The following is a 13,361-nucleotide window of genomic DNA, read 5'->3' on the forward strand; positions in this document are numbered from 1 at the left end:
GAACTGAACCCAGCCAGAGTCAGCACCCTAAGGAGAGGAGAGGGAGGGGAACCAGTGAGTGTAGAACTGAACCCAGCCAGAGTCTGCACCTTCAGGGGAGGAGAGGGAGGGGAACCAGTGAATGTAGACCTGAACCCAGCCAGAGTCAGCACCTTCAGGAGAGGAGAGGGAGGAGAACCAGTGAGTGCAGACCTGAACCCAGCCAGAGTCAGCACCTTCAGGAGAGGAGAGGGAGGAGAACCAGTGAATGTAGAACTGAACCCAGCCAGAGTCCGCACCTTCAGGGCAGGAGAGGGAGGGGAAGCAGTGAGCGTAGAACTGAACCCAGCCAGAGTCAGCACCTTCAGGGGAGGAGAGGGAGGGGAACGAGTGAGTGTAGAACTGAACCCAGCCAGAGTCAGCACATTCAGGGGAGGGGATGGAGGGGACCCAGTGAGTGTAGAACTGAACCCAGCCAGAGTCAGCATCTTCAGGGGAGGAGAGGGAGGGGAACCAGTGAGTGTAGAACTGAACCCAGCCAGAGTCAGCACCTTCAGGGGAGAAGAGGGAGGGGAACCTGCGAGTGTAGAACTGAACCCAGCCAGAGTCAGCACCTTCAGGGGAGGGGATGCAGGGTCACCAGTGAGTGCAGAACTGAACCCAGCCAGAGTCAGCACCTTCAGGGGAGGAGAGGCGGGGGGGTGGAAACCAGTGAGTGCAGAACTGAACCCAGCCAGAGTCAGCACCTTCAGGAGAGGAGAGGGAGGAAAACTAGTGAGTGTTGAACTGAACCCAGCCAGAGTCTGCACCTTCAGGGGAGGGGATGGAGGGGACCCAGTGAGTGTAGATCTGAACCCAGTGGAGTCAGCAACATCAGGGGAGGAGAGGGAGGGGAACTGGTGAGTGTAGAAGTGAGCCCAGCCTGAGTCAGCACCTTTAGCGGAGGAGAGGGAGGGGAACCAGTGAGTGTCGAACTGTACCCAGCCAGAGTCAGCACCCTAAGGAGAGGAGAGGGAGGAGAACCAGTGAGTGTAGAACTGAATCCAGCCAGAGTCCGCACCTTCAGGGCAGGAGAGGGAGGGGAAGCAGTGAGCGTAGAACTGAACCCAGCCAGAGTCAGCACCTTCAGGGGAGGAGAGGGAGGGGACCCAGTGAGTGTAGATCTGAACCCAGTATAGTCAGCAACATCAGGAGAGGAGAGGGAGGGGAAGCAGTGAGCGTAGAACTGAACCCAGCCAGAGTCAGCACCTTCAGGGGAGGAGAGGGAGGGGAACCAGTCAGCGTAGATCTGAACCCAGTATAGTCAGCAACATCAGGAGAGGAGAGGGAGGGGGAACCAGTGAGTGTAGAACTGAACCCAGCCAGAGTCAGCACCTTCAGGGGAGGAGAGGCAGAGGAACCAGTGAGTGTAGAACTGAACCCAGCTAGAGTCAGCAGCTACAGGGGAGGAGAGCGAGCGGAACCAGTGAGTGTAGAACTGAACCCAGCTAGAGTCAGCACCTTCAGGGGAGGAGAGGGAGGGGAACCAGTGAGTGCAGAACTGAACACAGCCAGAGTCAGCACCTTCAGGGGAGGAGAGGGAGGGGAACCAGTGAGTGTCGAACTGAACCCTAGCCAGAGTCAGCACCTTCAGGGGAGGAGAGGGAGAGGAACCAGTGAGTGTAGAACTGAACCCAGGAGAGTCAGCACCTTCAGGGGAGGAGAGGGAGGTGAACCAGTGAGTGCAGAACAGAACCCAGTAGAGTCAGCACCTTCAGGGGAGGAGAGGGAGTGGAACCAGTGAGTGCAGAACTGAACCCAGCCAGAGTCAGCACCTTCAGGGGAGGAGAGGGAGAGGAACCAGTGAGTGTAGAACTGAACCCAGCCTGAGTCAGCACCTTCAGGGGAGGAGAGGGAGGGGAACCAGTGAGTGTAGAACTGAACCCAGCCAGAGTCCGCACTTTCAGGGGAGGAGATGGAGGGGAACCAATGAGTGTCGAACTGAACCCAGCCAGAGTCAGCACCTTCTGGGGCGGAGAGAGAGGGGAAGCAGCGAATGTAGAACTGAACCCAGCCAGAGTCAGCACCGTCAGGGGAGGAGAGGGAGGGGAACCAGTGAGTGTAGAACTGAACCCAGCCAGAGTCAGCACCTTCAGGGGAGGGGATGGAGGGGAACCAGTGAGTGTTGAACTGAACCCAGCCAGAGTCAGCACCTTCAGGGGAGGAGAGGGAGAGGAACCAGTGAGTGTAGAACTGAACCCAGCCTGAGTCAGCACCTTCAGGGGAGGAGAGGGAGGGGAACCAGTGAGTGTAGAACTGAACCCAGCCAGAGTCTGCACCTTCATAAGAACATAAGAAATAGGAGCAGGAGTAGGCCAATTGGCCCCTCGAGCCTGCTCCGCCATTCAATAAGATCATGGCTGATCTGATCCTAACCGCCAATCTATTATCACTGAACCATCTCCTGAATCTAACAGAATTAGACACACGAAATAGGAGCAGGATCAGTCTACACGGCCCCTGGGCCCGCTCCGCTACCCACAGGGCCATGACCGATCCGAACCTAGACTCATGTCCAAATTCCTGCCCGCTCCCCGTAACCCTTAATTCCCTTTACTTCTTGGAAACTGTCTATTTCTGTTTTAAATTTATGTAATGATGTAGCTTCTACAGCCTTTTGGGGCAGCATATTCCATGGACCTACCACCCTCTGAGTGAAGTAGTTCCTCCTCCTCTCAGTTTTGAAAGAGCAGCCCCTTATTCTAAGACTATGCCCCCTAGTTCTAGTTTCACCCATCATCGGGAACATCCTCCCCGCATCCACCCGATCCAACCCTTTCACAATCTTATATGTTTCAATAAGATCGGCTCTCATTCTTCTGAACTCCAATGAGTAGAGTCCCAATCTACTCAACCTCTCCTCATATATCCATCCCCTCATCCCCGGGATTAACCGAGTGAACCTTCTTTGTACTGACTCGAGGGCAAGTATGTCTTTTCTTAAGTTTTGACACCAAAACTGTATGCAGTATTCCAGGTGCGGTCTCACCAATACCTTGTACAACTGAAGCAATACCTCCCTATTTTTATATTCTATCCCCCTAGCAATGAAAGCCAACATTCCATTGGCCTTCTTAATCACTTGCTGCACCTGCATACTAACCTTTTGAGTTTCGTGCACCAGGACCCCCAGATCCCTTTGTACTTCAGTACTTTCCAGTTTCTTGCCATTAAGATAATAACTTGCTCTACGATTTTTCCTGCCAAACTGCATAACCTCACACTTTCCAGTATTGTATTCCATCTGCCAAATCTCTGCCCACTTACTTAGCCTGTCTATGTCCCCTTGCAGGTTTTTTATGTCCTCACCCCAACTCCTCTTTCACCCCTACTCTCCAACCCCCCTCACCCCAACTCCTCTTTCACCCCTACTCTCCAACCCCCCTCACCCCAACTCCACTTTCACCCCAACTCTCCAACCCCTCTCACCCCAACTCCTCTTTCACCCCTACTCTCCAACCCCCCTCACCCCAACTCCTCTTTCACCCCTACTCTCCAACCCCCTCACCCCAACTCCTCTTTCACCCCTACTCTCCGACCCCCCTCACCCCAACTCCTCTTTCACCCCTACTCTCCAACCCCTCACCCCAACTCCACTTTCACCCCTACTCTCCAACCCCCCTCACCCCAACTCCTCCTTCACCCCTACTCTCCAACCCCCCTCACCCCAACTCCTCTTTCACCCCTACTCTCCATCCCCCTCACCCCAACTCCTCTTTCACCCCTACTCTCCAACCCCCTCACCCCAACTCCTCTTTCACCCCTACTCTCCAACCCCCCCTCACCCCAACTCCTCTTTCACCCCTACTCTCCAACCGCCCTCACCCCAACTCCTCTCTCACTCCTACTCTCCAGCCCCCTCACCCCAACTCCTCTTTCACCCCCACTCTCCAACCCCCTCACCCCAACTCCTCTTTCACCCCTACTCTCCAACCCCCCTCACCCCAACTTCTCTTTCACCCCTACTCTCCAACCCCCCTCACCCCAACTCCTCTTTCACCCCAACTCTCCAACCCCCTCACCCCAACTCCTCTTTCACCCCCACTCTCCAACCCCCCTCACCCCAACTCCTCTTTCACCCGTACTCTCCAACCCCCCTCACCCCAACTCCTCTTTCACCCCTACTCTCCAACCCCCTCACCCCAACTCCGCTTTCACCCCTACTCTCCAACCCCCCTCACCCCAACTCCTCTTTCACTCCTACTCTCCAACCCCCCTCACCCCAACTCCTCTTTCACCCCTACTCTCCAACCCCCCTCACCCCAACTCCTCCTTCACTCCTACTCTCCAACCCCACTCACCCCAACTCCTCTTTCACCCCTACTCTCCAACCCCCTCACCCCAACTCCTCTTTCACCCCTACTCTCCAACCCCTCACCCCAACTCCTCTTTCACCCCTACTCTCCAACCCCCTCACCCCAACTCCTCTTTCACCGCTACTCTCCAACCCCCCTCACCCCAACTCCTCTTTCACCCCTACTCTCTAACCCCCTCACCCCAACTCCTCTTTCACCCCTACCCTCCAACCGCTCACCCCAACTCCTCTTTCACCCCTACTCTCCAACCCCTCACCCCATCTCCTCTTTCACCCCTACTCTCCAACCCCCTCACCCCAACTCCTCTTTCACCCCTACTCTCCAACCCCTCACCCCAACTCCTCTTTCTCCCCTACTCTCCAACCCCCCTCACCCCAACTCCTCTTTCACCCCTACTCTCCAACCCCCTCACCCCAACTCCTCTTTCACCCCTACTCTCCAACCCCCCTCACCCCAACTCCTCTTTCACCCCTACTCTCCAACCCCCCTAACCCCAACTCCCCTTTCACCCCTACTCTCCAACCCCCCTCACTCCAACTCCTCTTTCACCCCTACTCTCCAACCCCCTCACCCCAACTCCTCTTTCACCCCTACTCTCCAACCCCCCTCACCCCAACTCCTCTTTCACCCCTACTCTCCAACCCCCTCACCCCAACTCCTCTTTCACCCCTACTCTCCAACCCCCCTCACCCCAACTCCTCTTTCACCCCTACTCTCCAACCCCCCTCACCCCAACTCCTCTTTCACCCCTACTCTCCAACCCCCTCACCCCAACTCCTCTTTCACCCCTACTCTCCAACCCCCTCATCCCAACTCCTCTTTCACTCCTACTCTCCAACCCCTCACCCCAACTCCTCTTTCACCCCTACTCTCCAACCCCCCTCACCCCAACTCCTCTTTCACCACTACTCTCCAACCCCCCACACCCCAACTCCTCTTTCACCCCTACTCTCCAAATCCCCTCACCCCAACTCCTCTTTCACCCCTACTCTCCAACCCCCCTCACCCCAACTCCTCTTTCACCCCTACTCTCCAACCCCCTCACCCCAACTCCTTTCACCCCTACTCTCCAACCCCCCTCACCCCAACTCCCCTTTCACCCCTACTCTCCAACCCCCCTCACCCCAACTCCTCTTTCACCCCTACTCTCCAACCACCCTCACCCCAACTCCTCTTTCACCCCTACTCTCCATCCCCCCTCACCCCAACTCCTCTTTCACCCCTACTCTCCAACCCCCTTACCCCAACTCCTTTCACCCCTACTCTCCATCCCCCCTCACCCCAACTCCTCTTTCACCCCTACTCTCCAACCGTCCTCACCTCAACTCCTCTTTCACCCCTACTCTCCAACCCCCCTCACCCCAACTCCTCTTTCACCGCTACTCTCCAACCCCCCTCACCTCAACTCCCCTTTCACCCCTACTCTCCAACCCCTCAGCCCAACTCCTCTTTCACCCCTACTCGCCAACCCCCCTCACCTCAACTCCCCTTTCACCCCTACCCTCCAACCCCCTCACCCCAACTCCTCTTTCACCCCTACTCTCCAACCCCTCACCCCAACTCCTCTTTCACCCCTACTCTCCAACCCCTCACCCCAACTCCTCTTTCACCCCTACTCTCCAACCCCCTCACCCCAACTCCTCTTTCACCCCTACTCTCCAACCTCTCACCCCAACTCCTTTCACCCCTACTCTCCAACCACCTCACCCCAACTCCTCTTTCACCCCTACTCTCCATCCCCCCTCACCCCAACTCCTCTTTCACCCCTACTCTCCAACCCCCTCACCCCAACTCCTCTTTCACCCCTACTCTCCAACCCCCCTCACCCCAACTCCTCTTTCACCCCTACTCTCCAACCCCTCTCACCCCAAATCCTCTTTCACCCCTACTCTCCAACCCCCTCACCCCAACTCCTTTCACCCCTACTCTCCATCCCCCCTCACCCCAACTCCTCTTTCACCCCTACTCTCCAACCCCCTCACCCCAACTCCTCTTTCACCCCTACTCTCCAACCCCCATCACCTCAACTCCTTTCACCCCTACTCTCCAACCCCCTCACCCCAACTCCTCTTTCACACCTACTCTCCAACCCCCCTCACCCCAACTCCTCTTTCACCCCTACTCTCCAACCCCCTCACCCCAACTCCTCTTTCACCCCTACTCTCCAACCCCCCTCACCCCAACTCCTCTTTCACCACTACTCTCCAACCCCCCTCACCCCAACTCCTCTTTCACCCCTACTCTCCAACCCCCCTCACCCCAACTCCTCTTTCACCCCTACTCTCCAACCCTCCTCACCCCAACTCCTCTTTCACCCCTACTCTCCAAACCCCCTCACCCCAACTCCTTTCACCCCTACTCCCCAACCCACCTCACCCCAACTCCTCTTTCACCCCTACTCTCCAACCCCCCCTCACCCCAACTCCTCTTTCACCCCTACTCTCCAACCTCCCTCACCCCAACTCCTCTTTCACCCCTACTCTCCAACCCCCTCACCCCAACTCCTCTTTCACCCCTACTCTCCAACCCCCTCACCCCAACTCCTCTTTCACCCCTACTCTCCAACCCCCCCTCACCCCAACTCCTCTTTCACCCCTACTCTCCAACCCCCTCAACCCAACTCCTCTTTCACCCCTAATCTCCAACCCCCTCACCCCAAATCCTCTTTCACCCCTACTCTCCAACCCCCTCACCCCAACTCCTCTTTCACCCCTACTCTCCAACCCCCTCACCCCAACTCCTCTTTCACCCCTACTCTCCAACCCCCCTCACCCCAACTCCTCTTTCACCCCTACTCTCCAACCCCTCACCCCAACTCCTCTTTCACCCCTACTCTCCAACCCCCCTCACCCCAACTCCTCTTTCACCCCTACTCTCCAACCCCCTCACCCCAACTCCTCTTTCACCCCTACTCTCCAACCCCCCTCACCCCAACTCCTCTTTCACCCCTACTCTCCAACCCCCTCACCCCAACTCCTCTTTCACCCCTACTCTCCAACACCCTCACCCCAACTCCTCTTTCACCCCTACTCTCCAACCCCTCACACCAACTCCTCTTTCACCCCTACTCTCCAACCCCATCACCTCAACTCCTTTCACCCCTACTCTCCAACCCCCCTCACCCCAACTCCTCTTTCACCCCTACTCCCCAGACTCTAGAAGATAATAGCAGGAGTAGGCCTTTTGGCCCCTCGAGCCTGATCCGCCATTTAATGAGATCATGGCTGATTATCCAAATTCAGTACCCTGTCCCTGCTTTCTCCCCATATCCCTTGATCCCTTTAGCCTTAAGAAATATATCTAAGTCCTTCTTGAATGTATTTAATTAATTGACATCAACTGCCTAGTGTGGTAGAGAATGCCACAGGTTCACCACTCTCTGGGTGAAGAAATTTCTCCTCATCTCGGTCCTAAATGGCTTACCCCTTATCCTTGGACTGTGACCCCTGACTCCCCGACCATCGGGAACATCCTTCCTGCATCTAGTCTGTCTAGTCCTGTTAGAATTTTATAAGTTTCAATGAGATCCCCTCTCATTCTTCTAAACTCCAGCGAGTATAAGCCCAATCGACCCAATCTCTCCTCATACGTCATTCCTGCCATCCCAGTTATCAGCATGGTTAATCTTCACTGCTGATTGGACATGTTTCCATTCCCGTGCCGAGGTGATTGCTGTACCAGACGGGAGGGGCAACATTTGGGGCTCTCAATTCGCCACCAATTCCCATTCCCCTTCTTTCTGGTGGATACTGGAGGTGCCACTGTGTGTAACGTGCAAGTCAGTAAGAATTGTACCAAAGATCAATTTAGCATTGAAGTAAAAGTTCATAATTTTATTGCAAACAAATTTCTGATGAGAGTCCCTGAATTTAGGGGCAAAAATCAGACAGCGGTTCTTAAAGGGACACTGCAGTCCCAACAAGTCAATCAGCTATATATCAAGAATATTAATAACTGGGCTGGAGTTTAACATCAGCAGAAACATACCCCAACTGTTAGAATGAACACGGTTCAGTCCTAGATACGATTAACAGCAGCAATAACAGCATAATCCAACCACTGCCTCACTTGTGAACTCGCTGGTGTCTCAGCACGACGGATGACCGAGTGAATCCCTTCCCACACACAGAGCAGGTGAACGGCCTCTCCCCAGTGTGAACTTGCTGGTGTCTCAGCATGACGGATGACCGAGTGAATCCCTTCCCACACACAGCAGGTGAACGGCCTCTCCCCAGTGTGAGCTCGCTGGTGTCTCAGCAGGGTGGATGAATCAATGAATCCCTTCCCACACGTGGAGCAGGTGAACGGCCTCTCCCCTGTGAGAACTCGCTGGCCTGTCAGCTGGTGGGATGACTGAGGGAATCCCTTCCCACACACTGAGCAGGTGAACGGCCTCTCCCCAGTGTGAGTTTGTTGGTGTTTCTGCAGATATCTTGTGCTTTTAAAGCTCTTCTCACACTCAGAACATTTGAAAGGTCTCTTTTCAGTGTGAACAAGTTGGTGTATAGTGAGGTTGGTTAATCGACTGAATCCCTTCTCACACGTGAAGCAAGTGAACGTCTCCTCCCCAGTGTGAACTTGCTAGTGTCTCAGCAGGGTGGATGAATCAATGAATCCCTTCCCACACGTGGAGCAGGTGAACGGCCTCTCCCCAGTGTGACTGCGCCCATGAATTTCCAGCTGGTACGGGTAATTGAATCCCTTCCCACAGTCCCCACATTTCCACGGTTTCTCCATGGTGCGGGTGTCCTTGTGTCTCTCCAGGTTGGACGATCAGTTGAAGCCTCGTCCACACACAGAACACGTGTACGGTTTCTCCCCGCTGTGAATGGTGCGATGTTTTTTCAGGCTGTGTAACTGGTTAAAGCTCTTTCCAGTCAGTGCACTGGAACACTCTCACTCGGGTGTGTGTCTCGGTGCTTTTCCAGTCACACTGATGTTTGAAATCTTTTCCTACAGACAGAACAAACAAACATTTCTCCTTCCACAGCCAAAGGCTGATGATATTCGGGTCCTGATGAATGGAGTGACTCTGTCAGATTTTGATGTGATGTTTGGTTTGAGTTTCCCGTCTGTAAATCCTCCCCTTCTAATACCCTGTAAAAGGAGTTTACAAAAGTCATCGCTGTAAGTACAGGATAGAAATTCAGAACAGACAATTCTAGTTTCCTTGCAACATTCTTTCCTCTCTTGTTCCCCAAATCATGTGATCCAATCAAACTGGAAGAAGCTAAAATAAGCAACAAAGTCCCAACAAAAGCAAAGGGAACCTTCCCAACTAAACCAGAATGTTGTTGCCAGTGTCTGAGAGACACTCTGTACCCTGAGGTGCCCACCGGTCGAGGAAGGTATCAAGTGAACCGGTGGACACCGCCTGCTCCCTCTCCAGGGCCACACGGGCAGGGACAAGACCGCGGGAGAGAGGCAGGCAGCCAGAGTGACCCACCCCATGGGCGCCACCCATCCAGGGACTACAAATTTCTGTTTTTGCCAGGCCCAAGAGCAGGTCCAGGAGAAGATCCTCCGACTTACCCACCCCCCTCTGCACCGGGCGGGCAAAGATTAGGAGCGTGGGGCTAAAGTGTAACCAAGAGTTGAGGAGCAGCCCCTTCAGGTAACTATACAGGGGCTGCAACCTCTCACACTGAATATATACACGGCCCATGGACTCCTCTAGGCTGCAACCTCTCACACTGAATATATAAACCTGCAAAGGAGTTAACCCTGTCAGCGGACAGCTGCCTTTTTTAATTCACCAAGCTACAACTTTTGTATTGCTGAATGAAATTTAAAGATATTGGACATTACTAACCCCACGGTGCGGAAGGAAAATTCTGATTTCACAAATGAGCCCTTTGGGCACTTAAGTGGAGCCACAATGGATTCTCTGTTTTTGTGTCTTTTAAACAGGTGACCAGGGTTTTCCAGCCTGCATGAATATTGATTCCTTAACAAGAGATCCAGCAGCTTTAAGAATTTAAGAATCTATCTGCAGGCATCGCCAGATATTTAAAATAAATCCCAGCATGGTGACGATTTGGACGAAAGGCTTTGCCTGTCAAAGACTCGGACTTAACCCATTCAGGGTCAGGTGTTATTTCCTGAGACAGAGTGCTCGAGAAGGGGAGATATGGAAGTTACCTCCTGTAGTGTCCGCGCCTTAATAATACACGGACTGCAGGAGAACAATAAAACAGGTATTTACTGAACAGAGGGTAACTTAAGACTGAAGTACAGAAGCCTGCTATGGCTTTATATACAGGGGTGGTCACTGCCGGTACTGCAGTATAGAATCAGTTCTTCTCTTAAAGGTACATACACAACAATTCCTCCCTTTTTAGATAAACAGTACATAACATTCATTTAACAACTAAATAATAACTAATTACAATTACAATTTTCTCTGTACTATATACATCAACTGAAATAATCATTTATAAGTTCAGTCTTTGAGGAGGCTTCCTGATCCTGACTGGATAGCGCCTTTCTCGAGTATCCTGTTCTTGCGGCGGAGTTGATTCTGGCTCATTGTCATTGGTTGGTTCGTCAGCTTCCAATACCACTGCTTCTGAGGTAGACGCAATCTGTACTTCGGGTTGATTACCAGGTGCACCTGCTCGTGGTATGGGTTTGGCTTGTTCCTGTGACTCTAGAATCTGGTCAGCATGGTGTCTCACGATGCTCTCTCCAACATCCACTGTGTACATTAGTGGTCCCTGCTGTGTGCATATCGTTCCTGGCTGCCATTTTTCTGTTCGGTAGTCACGGGCCAAGACTGGTTGCCCTATCTTGAAGCTCCTGGTTGGCTTCTCATTTATGTGCTGGAGTTGCTTATCCTCAACATTTCGCCTTATGTTTGGTTTGAGCACATCCAGGTGACATCTTAGCCTTCGGTTGAAGAACATTATGGCTGGAGCTTGGTTGGTGACTGCATGTGTCGCATTCCGGTAAGCAAACAAGAAATTATCCACCTTGTGTTGTAGTGGTATGTCGTCGTTATACATTGCCTTATTGCCTTTTTAAAGGTCTGAACAAACCTCTCAGCCAATCCATTTGTGGCTGGATGATATGGGGCAGATGTGTAATGTTTCACCCCATTATTCCTCAGAAACCTCCGGAAATCCTCGGACACAAACTGTGGCCCATTGTCGGAGCAAATCTGTTCTGGCAAGCCATTCCTGGCGAAGATGGTCCGTAGAACTGCAATAGTTTTCTCCGTGGTGGTGGAGGACATTTTGATGACCTCTGGCCATTTCGAATGGGCGTCCACAGCGATTAGGAACATTGAGTCCACAAATGGACCAGCAAAATCAATGTGTACCCGTTGCCATGGAGATGAGGGCCACTCCCATGGATGTAGTGGGGCCTGTGGTGGAGCGTTTTGGACCTTCTGGCATCCTGTGCATCTCTTGTTCATATCCTCGATTTCTTTATCGATTCCCGGCCACCACACAAACGCCCTGGCTAGGCTCTTCATTTTTACCCCTCCCAGATGACCCTCATGAAGCTCGTTGAGCACTCTATCTCTCAACTTGGGTGGAATTACCACTCGGGATCCACACATCAAGGTCCCCCGGCACACTGACAGCTGTTCGCTCCTTGGCGAGAATGCTGGCAACAGTGAGTCGCCATGTGCTGGCCATCCCTTCACCGTCAAATCATAGACCCGAGAGAGTGTCGGGTCATTTCGGGTTTCCTTCTCTATACTTGAGTTTGTAACAGGTAGACATTCGACTATGGTCGCATGGAATATCTCAACAGAGTCCACTGCAGGTGCTTCCTCTACCGTAGGCAACGGTAGGCGCGACAGCCCATCAGCGTTTCCATGCTGTTTCGTACCCTTGTACTCTATGTCGTACTGATGTGCCCCTGGAAAAAGTTACCATCTTTGCAGCCGTTGCGCCGTCATCACCGGAACGCCCTTCTTTGGGTTAAAAATGGAGACCAGGGGCTGATGATCAGTCAGTAGGGTGAATTTCTGCCCGTGCAGATAGTGATTGAACTTCTTCACCCCCACACCAGGCTGAGGGCCTCCCTGTCAATCTGGGCATAGTTACGCTCGGCTGAGGTTAACGAGCGTGACGCAAAGGCTATTGGCCTCTCTGAACCGTCAAGGAATTTGTGTGACAGCACCGCTCCGATGCCGTAGGGAGATGCATCACATGCTATCCGAATCGGTAGTGTTGGATTGTAGTGGGCCAACACTTCTTTTGAAGTGATTAGGCATTTACATTTCTGAAAGGCACGCTTACACTCATCACTCCATTTCCATGTTACTCCAGTTTGCAGCAGGGCGTTCAGTGGGTGCAGAATTGTAGATAAATTCGGCAAGAACTTATGGTAGTAGTTCACCAACCTGAGGAACGACCTCAGTTGCGACACATTTTCCGGTGCTGGAGCCTTGACTACAGCCTCAATCTTGTCCGGTGACTTATGCAACCCTTCCTCATCAATCGTGGCCACAATACGAGATTTGTCTCCTGAAGAACTCGCATTTGGGGCGGTTGGCTCGTAGCCCATATTCTTGCAATCTAGTGAGCACCTGTTCCAGGTTGGCAAGGTGTTCACTGTCATTTTCGCCCGTAACCAGGATGTCGTCCAAATAACACTGGGTCCCCGGGATCCCTTGCAGGACTTGTTCCATCACCCTCTGCCAAATAGCCGGGGCTGATGCTACCCCGAATACCAGTCGATTGTACTGGTAAAGGCCTTTGTGAGTGTTTATCGTGAGGTATTTCCTAGATGCTTCTTCCACCTCTATTTGTAGATACGCATGGGTCAGATCAATCTTTGTAAAGCGTTTCCCTCCAGATAGTGAGGCGAAAATATCTTCTATCCGTGGAAGTGGATATTGTACTGTGTGCAGGACTGGGTTCACAGTTACCTTGAAGTCCCCACAGATGCGAACCTTCTTCGGCTCCCCAGGCATGCTGCTCAATGATTTCTTCATTACAGGAATGATGGGTGTGGCCCACTCGCTCCAGTCCACCTTGGACAGCACACCCGAACGCTCCAGACTCTCCAGCT

At 53.0% G+C, this 13,361-nt stretch overlaps 1 protein-coding gene and 1 pseudogene across 2 annotated transcripts in view; one reads left to right on the forward strand and one right to left on the reverse strand.

Moving 5' to 3' along the window:
* LOC147118992 (uncharacterized) overlaps window positions 1-13,361 on the forward strand; it is a 32,159-nt gene that overhangs the window by 12,994 nt on the left and 5,804 nt on the right. The window lies entirely within an intron of this gene.
* LOC147118993 (uncharacterized) overlaps window positions 8,305-13,361 on the reverse strand; it is a 74,415-nt pseudogene continuing 69,358 nt past the window's right edge. Inside the window, exons 5-7 of the transcript XR_015077977.1 lie at window positions 8,861-8,867; window positions 8,689-8,813; window positions 8,305-8,533 (exon numbers count right to left, since the gene is read on the reverse strand). The product of XR_015077977.1 is annotated as an uncharacterized LOC147118993 (transcript). The remainder of the gene's footprint in view (window positions 8,534-8,688; window positions 8,814-8,860; window positions 8,868-13,361) is intronic.

The sequence above is a fragment of the Somniosus microcephalus genome, chromosome 4 (genome assembly GCF_052327205.1).
Source record: "Somniosus microcephalus isolate GS21.2 chromosome 4, FLI_Smic_1.0, whole genome shotgun sequence".
Taxonomy (NCBI): Eukaryota; Metazoa; Chordata; class Chondrichthyes; order Squaliformes; family Somniosidae; genus Somniosus; species Somniosus microcephalus.